The sequence below is a fragment of the Mus musculus genome, chromosome 10, assembly GCF_000001635.26.
Source record: "Mus musculus strain C57BL/6J chromosome 10, GRCm38.p6 C57BL/6J".
NCBI classification, from domain to species: domain Eukaryota; kingdom Metazoa; phylum Chordata; class Mammalia; order Rodentia; family Muridae; genus Mus; species Mus musculus.
In genome coordinates, this window is record NC_000076.6 from 106,577,383 (window position 1) to 106,589,440 (window position 12,058).

General features: G+C 38.7%; 1 protein-coding gene and 1 long non-coding RNA gene across 28 annotated transcripts in view; one reads left to right on the plus strand and one right to left on the minus strand.

The window, feature by feature from the left end:
• The window catches only part of Ppfia2 (protein tyrosine phosphatase, receptor type, f polypeptide (PTPRF), interacting protein (liprin), alpha 2), a 463,969-nt gene that overhangs the window by 107,883 nt on the left and 344,028 nt on the right, over positions 1-12,058 (plus strand). The gene's annotated exons all lie outside the window — the stretch shown is intronic.
• Positions 1-12,058, minus strand: part of 4930532I03Rik (RIKEN cDNA 4930532I03 gene) — a 47,286-nt gene that overhangs the window by 22,188 nt on the left and 13,040 nt on the right. For both annotated transcript variants that reach the window (NR_131026.1, NR_131027.1), the window contains one exon: positions 2,409-2,583. This is a non-coding gene — a long non-coding RNA (RIKEN cDNA 4930532I03 gene). The remainder of the gene's footprint in view (positions 1-2,408; positions 2,584-12,058) is intronic.

A 12,058-nucleotide genomic window follows, 5' to 3' on the forward strand; every position in this document is an offset into this window, starting at 1 on the left:
CCTAAGAGGTACTGTGCAGGCTACTGAGGGAGAAACTTCAACAATGCTCTTAGACAACTATCAATACAAAGATCTACTAGAGCAATCTGTGTAGCAAGATGTGCCCACCTGTTTAATAGTGGCAACATGGAACTATCACAACTGCTCTCTGATTGGATTGAAGAACCTCTCCAATCTATGAATGGTTTTGTAAATCTGGCATCTGTACCTTTTTATTACTTTTTCTGTGTTATCATAAATGCCTATTTATGTTTCCAATGTTTCAATTCTTTTCTTTTCCTTCTTGGTAGTAGTCCTCACTGTCCAAATGAAATCATTTTTCTTTATATCTTAAATACTCAAGTAGTTCCTTGCAATTTTCTTTTGAGTATATGACTTAAACTAAATTTTATTAATAAATATTCTTATGGTTTTAACTAATAGCAAAGTATGAAACCATACATACCCTCAATCAAAAATGTCAACCTTTATAGGGATAGATATAAATTATATTTCTATCTAAACTTTTTATCTAAATATAAATATCCAAAATTATATTTAGGGCTCTTATTAGAAAAAACAGAAAAATATGATTATGATTGGAGAAAAGAGTCTAAGCAAGCCACTTTGATGTTGTATGTGGTGGTTTTATTATGCTTGGCCCAGGGAATAGCACTATTTGAAGGTATGGCCTTGTTGGAAGAAGTGTGTCACTGTGGGCATGTGCTTTAAGATCTTCCTTCTAGTCATGTGAGAGCCAGTCTTCTACTAGCTGCTTTCAGAACAAAAGGTAGAACCCTCAGCTTCTCCAACCTCACGTCTGCCTGCATGCTCCCATGCTCTTGCCTTTATAATAATGAACATGAGGAATGAACCTCTGAACCTGTAAGCCAGCCCCAATTAAATGTCATCCTTATAAGAGTTGTCTTGGTCATGGTGTCTGTCCAAAGTGGTACAACCATAACTGAGACAAAAGTTACCAGCAACTGTATTATTGGACTTTTAACACTGTTGACATTGCTATAGACTATGGGGCTTTTGGAAGTTGGACTAAATATCATTTTTATTATAGAATGGCTAGGTATGGCCCCTATAGACTCATGTGTTTGTACAAGCCTATGGGAGCAAGGAAGTGGAATGAGGTAGTTTGAATATGCTTATCCCCAGGAGTGTCACACAGGCTTTAAGATCTTCCTCCTAATCATGTGGGAGCCAGTCTTCTCCTAGCTGCCTTTGGAACAAGAGGTGGAACTCTCAGTTCCTTGAGCCTCATGTCTACTTGGAATGCTGCCATCATGATAATGAATCTCCAAATCTGTAAGCAGGCACCAAATAAATTCCATCTTTGCAAGAGTTGTCTCAGTCATGGATTCTGTTCACAGCAGTAAAATCCTAACTGAGCCACTGTGAAATTTAAAGGTTTACCTTCTAAGAGTAAAAAATAGACATGATCAGAACAAATATGTAGCAGAGTAAATATGTCCTCACAGCATTCAGATTTCATGCCCACTCACTGTTTCAAAGTGTAATATTATTTTGTGATAGCTTCTTTGCCGCTATAACTGTTTAAGTATCTTAAGATGTAGTGGCTGTGGATGTGGAGTTCTAAATTTGCTGACTGGTGCCCTCATGAGAAGTGGATGAGAAATAGAAAGACAGATGATGGTAATACGAGGAAATGGGTAGAAAGACGTGGCAGATATTAGCTACTAGAACCACCAGAAAGTGTCAAACCTGTGGAATTTTAGTGTGGACTATAACTGTCCAGAACTATGGCAGAAGAAATACCTGTTGCTATAAGTGATCAGGTCCTGTAGAGTTTGTTACAATGCCCCTAAGATGATAGGACTTAATGTGACAGACGTCGAGTTAACTGAAGGCAAAGTGACATTAAACATGAGAAGATTGTGGCAGCAACTACATTGTATTGAGTCATGAAGGAGCACAGCCAGGTCATGTTGAGTCATGTAAGAATTGGGTCTGTTTTCCCAGGTCCATGGATAGACATGCTATAAGCATCTTTTATGTGAGAAAATTGTAAAATGTTTCTATATTAAAACATTAGAGTGATAGATAAATGGTTCAGTAGGTAGACACATGTTGTACCATCAGTACCAGAGTTTTCCATCACTGGCTGGCACTCATATGAAAGTCTGAGTGTGGTGGCATGCATTTATAACATTAGTGCGGGAAAGTCAACACTGAATGACCCCAGGGGTACAGTGGGTCACCAGTCTATTCGGTGAGCTTCAATGCTGTCATTACCTGGGCATCCCCTGATAAGACTGCTAGACCTCTGGGTCAGCAAAATTTGTGGAGATGAACCATTGCGATGGTTTCAGGCTTCAGTGTCTGCTTTATGTCTCTGTGTGGAAGAAGCATATGAAAGCAGACATGGAGAGTGCAAACTCATCAATGGGCCAACTTACCATTTTCCATTACTACAGAATTCAGAGTTGAGGCTTCTGGGAATACTCAGTAGCATGGGGTGCCATGCTTCTTAGTTAGAAGTATAGCGTGCCAGGAAGGCTGGCCACTAGGTCATGCCTGCACTTTCTCGTACACTCCAGGTTCAGTGAGAACATTGAAACAAGTGGTCATAAGCTGTCAGTGGAAGAAATGGGACGAAGAAAAGTGATTTTAATCTTTTGGCTGATAAAATATCCAGTTCTCTGTGAAATAAATCAAGAGGGGTTGCTTCCCTCAAATAATCGTCTCTAATTTCATAGAAGGCGACAACAATCTTTATTAAATACTGTAACTATGTGAGCTACGAATGAAGTCTGATTAATGACCATAAACCAGTGTGCTTTTGTTTATTTGATTGTTTTATAAGCTCTTTGATTTTTGACAAGCTACTCATTATACCAGAGCATCAGTATAGCATAAACAAAATTAAACCTGCTTTTGTTTGTTATGAGTCTATTTGTGATAATTCTTGTTGACTAAACTTAAGACTGATCCTCTTGTAGATTCAATCATAGGAAGATAAAGGTAACACAAGGTAAACCATTTTTGTCAGAAATTCACCTTGAAGAGAAGAGTTGAGTACCCCGGAGAGAGGGAGATTTATGAGAAAAGGGAAAAGAAGAAAACTTTCTTTTCAACTTTTAATTCCCCCTTCATACAACACAACCGGGACACTCTCAACTTCAAGAGTTCATTGACAGTTTTTATTATTATTTTATGAGATATTTTCTTTATTTACATTTCAAATGTTATCCCTTTTCATGGCTTCCTCTCCCAAAAACCCCTAACCCCGCCCTGCTCATCAACCCACTCACTTCTGCTTCCTGGCCCTGGCATTCACTTATACTGGGCCATAGAAACTGCACAGGACCAAGGGGGCCTCTCCTCCCATTGATGACCAACTAGGCCATCCTTTGCTACATATGCAGCTGGAGTCATGAGTCCCACCATGTGTTTTTGGTTTTTTTTGTTTTTTTATTTGTTTGTTTGTTTGTTTGTTTTGGTTTTGGTTGGTTGTTTAGTCCCAGGGATCTCTGGAGGTACTGGTTAGTTCATATTTTTGTTCCTCCTATGGGGCTGCAAACCCCTTCAGCTCCTTGGGTCCTTTCTCTAGTCCGTCCATTGGGGACGCTGTGTTCCATCCAATGGATAGCTGTGAGCATCCACTTCTGTATTTGTCAGGCACTGGCAGAGCCTCTCAGGAGACAGCTATATCAGGCTCCTGTCAGCAAGCACTTGTTGGTACACACAATAGTGTCTGGGTTTGGTGCTTGTATATGGGATGGATCCCCAGGTGGAGCAGTCTCTGGATGGTCATCCCTTCAGTCTCTGCTTCATATTTTGTCTCTGTAACTCCTTCCATGGGTATTTTGTTACCTCTTCTAAGAAGGATCGAAGTATCCACACTTTGGTCTTCCTTTCTTCTTGAGTTTCATGTGGTTTGTGAATTGTATCTTGGGTATTCTGGGCTTCTGGGCTAATATCCACTTATCAGAGAGTACATATCATGTGTGTTCTTTTGTGATTGGGTTAACTCACTCAGGATGATATCCTCCAGATCCATCCATACTTCTAAGAATTTCATAAACTCATTGTTTTTAATTGCGGAGTAGTACTCCATTGTGTAAATGTACCACATTTTCTCTTTCCATTCCTCTGTTGAAGGACATCTGGGTTCTTTCCAGCTATTATAAATAAGGTCGCTATGAACATACTGGAGCATGTGTCTTTATTACATGTTGGAGCATCTTCTGGATATATGCCCAGGAGAGGTATTGCTGGATCCTCCGGTAGTACTATGCCCAATTTTCTGAGAAACCACCAAACTGATTTCCAGAGCGGTTGTACCAGCTTGCAATCCCACCAACAATGGAGGAGTGTTCCTCTTTCTCCACATCCTTGCCAGCATCTGCTGTCACCTGAGTTTTTGATCTCAGCCATTCTGACTGGTGTGAGGTGGAATCTTAGGGTTGCTTTGATTTGCATTTCCCTGACGATTAAGGATGTTGAACATTTTTAGGTGCTTCTCAGCCACTAGGTATTCCTCAGTTCCTTTGTTTACCTCTGTACCCCATTTTTAATAGGGTTATTTGGTTCTCAGGAGTCTAACTTCTTGAGTTCTTTGTATATATTGGATATTAGCCCTCTATTAGATTTAAGATTGGTAAAGATCTTCTCCCAAACTGTTAGTGACCTTTTTGTCTTATTGACAGTGCCCTTTGCCTTACAGAAGCTTTGCAGTTTTATGAGGTCCCATTTGTCGATTCTTGATCTTACAGCACAAGCCATTGGTGTTCTGTTCAGGAATTTTCACCCTGTGCCAGTAAGTCTCTGAAGAAAAAATCGAAGAAGATCTCAGAAGATGGAAAGATCTCCCATGCTCATGGATTGGCAGGATTAGTATAGTAAAAATGGCCATCTTGTTGAAAGCAATCTACAGATTCAATGCAATCCCCATCAAAATTCCAACTCAATTCTTCACCAAGTTAGAAAGGGCAATTTGCAAATTCATCTGGAATAACAAAAAACCTAGGATAGCAAAAACTATTCTCTACAATAAAAGAACCTCTGGTGGAATCACCATGCCTGAACTGAAGCTGTACTACAGAGCAATTGTGATAAAATCTGCATTGTACTGGTACAGAGACAGACTGGAAGATCAATGGAATAGAATTGAAGACCCAGAAATGAACCCACACACCTATGGTCAGTTGATCTTTGACAAAGGAGCTAAAACCATCCAGTGGAAAAAAGACAGCATTTTCAACAAATGATGCTGGCTCAACTAGCTGTTAGCATGTAGAATTACAATTAATCCATTCTTAACTCCTTGTACAAAGCTCAAGTCTAAGTGGATCAAAGACCTCCCCATAGAACCAGAAACACTGAAACTTATAGGGGAGAAAATGGGGAAGAGCCTCACTGAAAATTTTAAAAATTGTTTTCAATGTTTCAGACTGTGATGAGAATAAATCATTTCTTTTAATTTAGCCTTTCCTAGTAGTGTATCAATAGTATAGTGGGTTTTATTGTACAACCATTAGGAAGCTGTAGCCTATGTTCATACCTGAAGTGTTCCCTCTAATTTTTTTTGAGTACCTCAAAGTTTCAGATTTATACTGAAGCCTGCTTTGCTTTCTATTGATTACTTTTCAAAGTGACACGTAGGGTCACATTTTACTCTCATATATTTCCATCCACTTTGCCTGATCCTTAAAGAAGGTGTCTCCTCTCTAAGGTATATTTTTGGTACCGTTGTTTTAAAAAAAAACTCAATAACTACAGCTCTATGTGTTCATTTCTGTGTCTTGTATCGTATTCCAGTGGTCTCACTTGTCTGGTGTGTGTGTGTGTGTGTGTGTGTGTGACATACTGTTTTAATTATGATTGCTGTGTAGTGTAAACTAATCTATGTTCAAGTAATATAACTTGTAGCATCTTTGTTTTCACTGAGATTTGTTTCTGCTATTAGTAGTGTTTGGTCCTTTCATGTCAACTCTAAGGTTTATTATTGTTATTATTGTTTTTATCATTATTATTATTATTATTATCATTATTTCTATGATGAATGTGTTTAGAATTTTTATAGGAATTATAATAAGCCTATGTTGGTGATTATTGGTAATATATGGTATTAACAGTATTAATTCGAGCATTTCATGAATATAGGTGTTTTTTTTAATCTTTAATTTTTTTTCAGTCCAGTCATTATCATTATACTGTTTGTGTTCTGCCCTTTGTTCATCCCTACGGTGGTGCATGAAGTGGGGCATGAAGTGGAGGGATGGGGTTATCATCCTGCAATCAAAAACTCTGACCCAAAATTCTTCCTGTCTAAAAGAACTATAGGGACAAAAATGGAGAAGAGACTGAAGAAAAGGAGGTCCAGTGACAGACCCAAATTGAGATCCAGCTCAAGGGGAGGCTCTAAAGCCTAACACTAGTACTGATCCTATGGTGTGCTTATAGGTGTTATAGGCTATTACAGTTTCAAAGACAAGAACAGACACGATGAATTTCCTTTTACAAGGGAAATGCTGATCCCAAAACAATATCGCATCCTTGGAGGAAGTGACCTTGGTGCCATGGTCAAGGACTGGAAGTAAGCAAGGGCGCTGGTTCCCACCACCTTTCCCTCTTACTCTCCTGTGTGGTCCATGAAGATCACGGAGAATGACACGTGATTATCTGAAACGTAATTAAGCAGTAATCCCACCTGGCTGTTCTACCAGATGTGTCTTCTGTAGTTGAGAACTTTACCAGATGTGTCTTCTGTAGTTGAGAACTTTAATGTATCTCTGAGTCCCTTATATGAAGCTGATAAACTAGCAAGTGCCTTTATAGCCGTACCTGTCTTTAGGGACTGTCAGAAACAACTTACCTTCAGCTTATAAGACCAAACGCACTGCTTTACCTCTGACCTCAAGGGACTATTAACTCTCTAGCCCTGTGTAAAAATTTTACAATTTCCAACTTGGTGACCTCGAAATATCACGATGATCCATTATATTGATGTTTTTCTGATTGGACCAAGTGGGGAGGTAGTAGGAATCCCTTTGGACTTGTTAATGCATACGGACATCAACAGGTGAGAAATAAGTTCAACAAAAATTAAGGGTATTTCTACCCCAGTTAACTTCCAACATTGCAGTGGTATAGAGCACTCAGAGATGGTCCTTCCAGCAGCAGTTCTCAACCTGTGGGTCTCAGCCAAGGGGAAACACACATTTCCAATGGCTTTAGGGACTGAGACATGGATGGCTCAGTAGCAAAATTACAGTTAGGAAGTAACAATGGAAATAAGTTTACGGCTGGGCGTTGCTAAAAGCACCAGAAATATATGTTTTTTCAGATGGTCACAACCCACAGGTTGAGAACCAGTGTGGACATTGCTATAGCTGCGTTCTTCTGCCACTGGGGGATGGGGGGGGGGGGTAAGAGGCTTACTGACTGTATTAGGAGCTTGGAGATACCATATTTCCAAATTTGAGCATAATACTCTAGCTCATATACCAAGAGACCAGGAAAGCTGCTAGTTTTAAATGGAACCTGGGGTATTGGACACAGGAGGGTGCTTTAATCCAGAGTGTTGAACAGGTTGTTCTGTCTCTTGGGCCATGTGATCTGGCAGACTCTATCTGCCCTGTGAAAAAAAATCTTCCAGACTGAATCTTTTCCATTTTTTTTTCCTTTGTGCGTTAGAGTCCTCTACTTTCTAATTGTTAAAGGAAAAAAAAAAAGGTCCCCTCCCCCCCTTTTTTATATAACCGGGATCATGTTAGAATAATAGCAATGTGCCCTCAACACTTTTTTTTTTAAATGCTTGAAGGGACAGAGAAGTTATTAAATTTATTTTTATCACTTTACCTCTGGTTTGTTGCCAAGCAAGCAGTTGGGCCTGTGCTGGGGATGAGATAAGCATTAAAAATTCTAAACCATTGGCTGAGTCCCAGCAGGGTCCGGTGTGACACACTAAGAAGCTGGGGCGTTTGAATCTGAGGACCTAAAGATGATTGTCCTCTGCCCCTGCATCAGAAATAAGGTCTCTGAGATAGTGGTAGTGGGAAAGCAGTTGTCATATCCTCCCTTCTTCCCTCCCTCTCTTCCTCTCTTCTTTCCTCTATTCCTCCCTTGCACTTCTACCTATATTCCTTGGTGGTTTCACCACTAGCAGAATTCCAGCTAATGAAATGACTTAAACATATGACTTCTTTGTTGGTTTAGTTTAATGTGTAAGGATTTAGATATGTGCAGCCCTGTTACATCCTAGTGTTTAATTTCTGTGTATTTTTGGAGGAGCTTCTGGGTTATAAACTTATCTCCTACCATGACCTCTCCATATTTCTTGCTGAGGCCTGAGCCCACATTACTGGATTCAGATTTTAACATTTAAACATGGATTGTTATCAAGACTTCCTCAGGTATTAATACCTTTAGACAATGAACAGCCAATCAATTTTTTTTTTTAAAATAAATGCATTTCACTTCCTTCCTGAGAACTTTTAGAATTCTGAGGCCAGTATCTTATCAGGGAGCACTATGCAAACACAAAGCAAAACCGGTTCCCACTGGCGTTTCTAAAGAAATAGTGCCACTGTGTGGACATATGTGCACATTACATGAAGAGGAAATAGAAATGCTGGCGGTGTGGTGTAACAATTTGCTTAGAATATTTCTAATGTATACCATATTAATTTATTGATATGAAAAGAAGACATTATCTGTTTTCCTAAAAATGATGACGATAATATGAATGAATTCAAATTTTAATGCTTTACGAGTCAATAAAAATTGTTTGCAAAATTGCCATTGCAAACAACTTGTTCTGTGTAAACATTTGCTACCTTGAATTTAGTACAATAAAATAACAAATAGGGCTATAAGGATCCGTTAAGTGACATAAAGCTCAAAAACATTGCATTAAAAATATGGAATGAAAATATTCGAATATGAGTGGAGGTTTTTAATGTGTTCCTGACGTGCTATGAGGTAAAGTCACAATAGCATCACTTCTTTAGAATTGGCTGATTTTTTTTAATACCAACTATTAGATGCTAGAATATGACTAAACTTCATTGATAGATGCAGCAAAAAGAGATAAATGTGTCACCCTAGCAAAAGTATGTATGACACAATGAACTATTGTTTAAATAAAGAACTTATTATTTACTTTGATATTTCTGTAATGGATTTTCGAAACATCAGATATTCCATTCAATGAATTTGATTGAAAAAAATATGAAAATGTCACTTTTTCCATTTCATTTAAAATCATTTCCTTTCTGTTAGGGTGCAAAGCTTGGAACAAGTTGCATTGAGATTTTTCTTCAACAGAGGCCCAACCCCAAATACTAGTTCTATCTCCATCTATGGAAAGTGTACAACATTGCCCTCTGACAGTCAGCTCCGTGACTATGCTTTACATCCTGAGCTACCTCACTTTAAGTGTCTTGTGTATTTCTAGACTGGAGCTATAGAGTGACAAAATTCTCCCTGCCTTTCTTAATAGCAAGTGTTTTGTTAGGGGTTTTCTAAACTCATTCTACGAGAGTTAATTTGTGCCATACTTCTTCTTCATTGAGCATTGATTCTTCTTCAGTTTCCTTTGTTTAAGATGGAAGATGAAATCTACCCTCCACTCTACCACCATGAGTAGGAGAGATTTAAGATAAGGAGAAAAGACTGAAATACTCATAAGCCATGTGGGCTACATGGTGATGGCACGAGCCAGACACACAGAGGAGGTCAGGTGACAGAGAAAGACAAAGACAGAGAAAAAAGGAGAGGGGCAGAAGGGGAAGGGGAGGAGGAGAGGGAGGGAGGAAGGAAGGGAGGGAGGGAGAGGAAGATTCTAATTTTGGTACAATGCCTTCCAGCATATAATCCAAAATTCTCAGCAAGAATTTTATTTTGTACTTGGTGCAATGAAAACAAGCACGAAGCCATGATCCAACAGATATGGATATCTGTACCCTCTAGGTTCTAAGGGTTGGCAAGCATCTCAAACAGACCGCATACCACTGTGCAATAAGTACCTGCCCCAGGAGGAGGTTGGATGATGCAGATATCTGAGTCTACCATGTTAGGGAGCGGGAGGATTGGCAGAAGTGTAAAGTGCCAAAGGTTTATGGTGGACATCATCCAACCCCATTCAAATGGCAGCAGAGCAATGTGACTGAGTAAGTTGATGTGTAGTCATCTGAAATGAGTTTACCAAAGCCAAGGATCAGTGATTATAATTGATATAGCTCACTCTTGTTCTTTCCTATGAAAGGACAAGGAGCAATGAGAAGCTGCATTGCTTATTCAAAGTGAGAGAAGAAAATGAATAAAAGCAAAATTCAAAATTTTGAAATTTTGAACCCCACTCTGAACCCCATGACTTCACATTGCTCTGCTGCCATCTGTGTTCCAGTCATCTCCAGCGCTCTCCCTGTCTCTACCTCTCTCTCAAGTGCTGGAATTGCAGGCAACAGATACCAAGCCTGACTTCTTACGTGGGTGCTGGGAATTTGAACTCAGGTCCTCCAGCCATCTGGCACTGCTTCCTGCCCATCAAACCTTTCTCAGCTGCTAAGGAATGACAACCCACACAAGATGTGTCAGCTCAGAAGAACCATCACAAGATGTGTCATCTCAGAAGAACCATCACCGAGTAGGAAGCTCCCTAGAGCCAGTGGCTGATGTCAGTCTCAGGAACAAATGCAGCTAAACTCAGCTAAGCACAGTCCACACAGCATAACTGCCCTATACATCCCCTAATAAACTGTAATTGAATAGAATCATACCTTAAACACGTGTATTTTTTTGAGCCACAAAGTATTGGGTGCCGTCTTAGGCTTTAAAATACAGCTTAATGACTTGCGAACACTGTTCTAGTTAGATTGACCTACTTTTTCTTGCACTTCTTTGTTTGCATAATGTATTTCTCACTTTGTATCTTCTTGCTCTAATGATTTTGTATTAATTAAATATGAAATACAAAAAAATTGGTGAATATTTTCATATAATATTGCATAGCTTGTGCTACCCTAAGCTTATAATGTCAGATACTGAAGAATAAATTGCTCAATTCCTTATTCTCTTTAGAGAGGGCTCTCACTGAACCTGGAGCTTACACTTTTTTGCGTTCTTGCTCATCTCATGGCCAGTCAACTCCAGCGCTCTTCTTGTATCTACATCTCTATTCTAATATATTATGAAGAATAAATAAATATATATATCATCTCTATATAGAGTATATATATTCTATGATTTTCCAAAGAATGTATTATATTATGCATGGCTTATTTAAAGTGAGAAAAGAAAAGGAATAAACAGAATTCAAATAATTTAAATTCAGAAAGATTTTGACACCAATGAACTTATTGATACACATCAAGAAAACATACAACATAAACATAAACAAACAAACATACATGCAGAAGCTCAGCTTATATGAGAAGAAGTTAATGATGCACAACACAGAAAGGAGAATCAATACATTAGCTTGGTAATTAAGCATTCCATTGTAATAAATCATTCCTATTTCAAGTGTTGTACACTGAAAATACTAATCTAATGTGTGATATATTACCAACTAATAATTTCTCCTTTATCGGAATAAAAGAGATTATTTGGAATGAATTCAAGATAAGTTATGGTTACATATATTCGCTCTGAAGGATTGATTTCTAATAAATAATAAAAAAATTAAAATGTACTCAAGACCCTTTACATACAAAAATGCTTTCATAGCCCCAAGCTAGGAACCCTCCATGCGTAGAGATGCATACAGATTTCTAGAAACTGTACAGTCTAATCACCCACCATTTCTAGTCTTTCCCTGTGAGATATTTTTATTAGATACCATGAATTATTGAGGAAAAGATTTAGAAGTAGAAAAACTGTTAGAAACTTCTTTATTAATGAGAATAGACAGATGCCACCCAACAAGCCTGGCAAAGAATAGTTACAAAGTTATTCCCCTTACAGGAAGCATATGGCCATTCAGGATGGAGAGTTGGACAATCAGGTGATCCCAGCACCCACATAAGAAGTCAGGCTTGGTATCTGTTGCCTGTTATTCCAGCACTTGAGAGAGAGGTAGAGACAGGGAGAGAGCTGGAGA